The sequence below is a fragment of the Mixophyes fleayi genome, chromosome 1 (assembly GCF_038048845.1).
Source record: "Mixophyes fleayi isolate aMixFle1 chromosome 1, aMixFle1.hap1, whole genome shotgun sequence".
NCBI classification, from domain to species: Eukaryota; Metazoa; Chordata; class Amphibia; order Anura; family Limnodynastidae; genus Mixophyes; species Mixophyes fleayi.
Genome location: NC_134402.1, coordinates 433653756 through 433658378, shown reverse-complemented (window position 1 = coordinate 433658378; position 4623 = coordinate 433653756).

The window sequence follows — 4623 nt, the reverse complement described above, 5'->3', positions numbered from 1 at the left end:
GTAGGGTATAGGAGGCCCAAACAAAAGGGTAATGAAGAAAAAGTTCCAATACTATTCTTGACAGTGACAAACAAATATTATTGAAAGCCAGAAAAAGGAAATCAAAGGCAAATAAACACAACCTTCACTTATAATAATAACAAACTTTAAAATTAAGGCCTAATATAACTTTGGTAAGCCGCAGATTTCCATCTCCCCACTGTTTTAATAGCATCCACCAAGGCCCCCGACAAGGCCGCGGACGTGGCTGCACCAATTCTAAAGGAATGTGAGCTGAAAAAGGAAGGGTTAAGGCCTAGCAACTTTATCGCCTGTTTCAACACCGCATTGAACTGATATCTTGTAAGCTGCGCTTCATCCTTATGTATCGGAAAAACTGAGCTGACAGGCCTAATTAAACTAAATTGGGTGGCTAACACCACTGGGCATAACTCTTTATTTTTATGGGCCTGCAAATGTAACTAGCAACCTCTTCCTTTCTGATCAGTTTTTGAACTGGCTATCTTACAGCTCAGATGATCCTCTTGTATGACCACGTTTTCCGTAAGCAAACCTATAGAGCCCCGACCTGCTGCTTGCCCCACTAGCTCCGACACCCGGAACGCCCCTAAAAATGCCAGGCTAAACGCAGTACGAAAAAGCAGGACCTCATACTCGTCCCACGCCACCTCCACTAAGATCCGTATCAGCTGGGATAAAATTTGTATGGTAACAGGGTGCGGCGTATCCGTTGTGGTAGGTCTTGCCTTTGCCCAACCTTTAAGAGCCTTAGATATTAAAAAGCCTTTAGTTATGTCCACCGCGCCATTCAGCCGTGACATAAACGAAATGCTCGCCAGTGTAGATGACATACTAGCTTAAGACGCTCCCTCACAAAACTTCAACCACATGAACTCCATTACCGCATCCCGCTGACCTGTCTCCGACTGTTCCTTGGTAGCACTGAACTGGACCCACTGCCACCACGCTGCTCGATAAACTCGCAATGTTGACTGTGCCAGGCCGCGTTCCGCTAGACTTCTTATGACGGCGTGATGATCTGCCAAACACAAGGGGGACAGGGAATGCCTATGCTATTTGCGTGAGGGGCCAGTTCGCGGAATCTCCTCCACTGAAAACGAGATAAAGTATCCGCTATTTCGTTGTTAGCCCCAGGGACATGACGTGCATTAAAAGTTATGTCATACTCCAGGCACCGAAGTATCAGGTGACGCAGCAACGCTATCGCCTGAGGGGAAGATGCGCTCTGGCTATTAACGGACTGGACCACCCCCAGGTTATCACACCAAAAAACCACGTGCTTGCCCCGAAGAGCGACAGCCCATAGCTCCATGGCCACGATAATCGGGAATAGCTCCAGTACGACCAAATTCTTAACCCATCTGCTTCTATGCCACGACTCCTGCCAAGCCTCTGCACACCACTGCCCACCAATATAAGCTCCAAAACCCTGCGATCCCGAAGCATCTGTGAACAGCTCGAGGGTAGCGTTGTTTTACCGTTCATCTCTATCATCTCTAATTTCCTGTGACAATCGGACCGCTACATGGGGTTTTCTCTTTCCCGCTATGGCTCTTTGCAATTTACGACAGAAAACCCTGCCCATTGGAATCACTCTGCACGCAAAGTTAAAAAGCCCCAGGAGTGACTGAACTTTTTTCAATGGCATGTAGGGGGAGCTAAGAGTGAGCACAATCGCCTCTCCCAATTTCTTCAACTTATCCTCCGGGAGCCTACAACAACCCACTTCTGAGTCAATCTCAATGCCTAAAAAAGCTAAAACAATGAGCAGGACCCTCCATCTTATCGCTGGAAATAGGAACTCCCATCACCGTAAAAAGGGCCTGAGCGGATTGTAGAATATCTAAGCAAATGCTGGACTTGTCTGGGCCAATAATCAAAAAATCGTCTAGGTAGTGCGCAAGCCCCCTGTGTCCAGTCCCAGCCTGAATGCACCAGTGTAAAAAGCTGCTGAACTTCTCGAAAAGGGCACACGAAATCGAGCAGCCCATGGGCAGGCAGCGGTCGACATAAAACCTGCCGCGGTGTCTAAAGCCCATAAATTGGAACGATTCAGGATGGAGCGGCAACAGACGGAAAGCTGACTCTATGTCAATCTCGGCCATTAATGCCCCCTCCCCACACTCCTGAACTAGGGCCAGGGCGTCCTCAAATGACTGATATTGAACAGCACTAACTGCCGGGTCTATGGCGTCATTTACAGATTTGCCTAATGGGTAAGACAGGTGTTGAATGAGTCTGAACTTCCCCTCTGCTTATTTGGGCACCACACCCACAGGGGACACTACCAGATTGGGGATGGCTACGTTCAAAAAGGGGCCTAACATCCGGCCTAACCGTACCTCCTTGGCAATTTTTTCATCCAGAACTTCTGGAAATATGTACGCTGATTTCAAGTTACGGGGCCAGGGTAAATCTAATTTTTTAAAGATAGGAATTCTGAACCCAAAATGAAAACCTTCCCTAATTATGGCTGCAGCCTTGGCGTCGCTATAAAGTGACAGCCACTTATCTAATACCTCAATCTTAACTGGGGATTTGGCCTTGACCCGGAGCAGCTGTAGCAGCCCCACGTCCTCTCCCACCCCCAATTCTGGAACTAACGCATTCCGATGCGGGGTGAAATCCGCCGCAGTTGGCACAGGAGTGACGAAATCTACACGCCACGCCCCTCTGGCACGTCCCTGAATTGAAAGCGAAACACTTTCCTTTGCCGGGGAGGAGCTGATGCGCCCTCCCCGCCCCAGGAAATCGCCTCGCCTGTGCCGACTCCTGCTTCTGACTACTAGGCCTCATGAGGTCCATCCAAGTGTCGATGTCTTTAAAACCCAGGGGTAATTTCTCCCGCCCTGTGCTGTTTTTATGAAACATCGCATCATAGGCCCTCCAAATGACTGGCCCGTCTTTTAAGTAAATGTCTGTAATCAAGTGAAGATACTTCCAAACCTCTACCTGCTCTTCCGGCCTAAAGTCTGTGTACAATGTTGCAAAAACACAAAATCCCTTAACCCATCTAGGGAATGTTTTGTAATTCTCTTTTCCTACCCCGTTCTTATCCACGGCGGCTTCTAACCCTTTCTTACCCTCATCCGTCAAGGTGAACATATCAACGTAAAAACCCTTTTTAATTTTATCTCTGACACTCGGCCGAATGCCATAAAGCAAAGCTTCGTTTTCGACTCTCCCTGAATCGCCAGCTCGCGCCATTATATCTGGCCCTAGTGCCTGTAGAGGCCTGGGAACTCGCTTGCCTACCAGCTGAGTCTGTAATAGTTTAATCAGCTTGTGAGGCCTATGACTGGATCCAGAGGATTCCTCACTAGTTGTAGACTTCACAGGGCTAATATCACGTGGTTTATGTGCAGAATCAGAAATGTTTTTACCTCTCTCCTCCGTGGTTGTCACCTCCGGCACGACCGCTGTCCCAGCTTCCGACCTTGCCGACACATCCCCAATGACCGATCTGCCGCTCCTGACGAAGACCCACCAGCCACCCCTCCCATCTCCACTGAACGAAATCCTGCCTCCTGGGGCGCCAGCTGCTGTGTCTGCAAAACTGAACAAACGCTGTCGTTAGTGTCTGTCACAACAATGGAAACATTCCCTACAGTCCCTAAATCCGGCGGGGTAAAGCTAGCTGGCACAAATGACGCCAAAGCGCCAAATCTATCCCGAGCCGAAGACAAGTAGTCGGGTTCTCCGTGACCATAATCAAAAACCCTGCCACTCACCCGCTCCGAGCGGGAACCGTAAACATCCTCTACTCTCTCACTTTGCCCTACGTATCTGTGGTAACTGCTTTCCATAACTTGCCTATAATACGGGGGTTATAACTGCTGACGGTGAACTCTACTCCCCAAACCCCCTGTCTGGCCCCCATAGTGAAAGGTTTCATCCCCTCTCATCCCGAGCTGCCCTCGAGTGTCCCAATCCCCCCGTACCTCTAGCGGGTCCCGACTCCAAAGCCCCCTATTCTCTTCCCTGTTGCGGGCAAAAAAGGCCCTACGCTCCAAACTTGCCTCCTCCCCGCCCCCTGAGGAAAGATAAAGTGATCTGCGGGCGGACATGGGCTGGGCCTGAAACTGCGCTCCCCATGCTGACCCCCTGGTGCTGCTGGTCAAAAAAGGGCTTGGGGGAAAATAAAGTGGGGGCCTGACACCGAGCACCTCCGTTCCTCTCATTAGCAGCCGTCACGGGGGGGTTAATGGCAATACCACTCCTGTGCTGCTAGACATGTGTTCCCGCACCCCCCCTAGTGGCCAGTTAATCCCGCTGACATCTTGCTGTTCTCCACTCTGGAGAGGAGGGGTGACAGCCCCTTCCTCCCCAACCGTGTCTACCACCCTAAAGCTGCCACTATGGGACCTCCCAGGTAATCTGTGCCCCCCCCCCACGGACAGACCAGGCTCCAGCAACGGAAGGGAACTCCCACACTGGAGGCCGCGATCTGCGCATGCGCACGCGGCCCGGCGGTTCAGACTGAACCGTCGCGACGCGCCCGACAGACCTCCTCCTGCCACGGCTCCCTGGGCAGGTAGGAGGACCACTGGACCCCAATGAAGGTAACAGACCATGCCCCCACCGGAGCCCCCGCTAGACCCC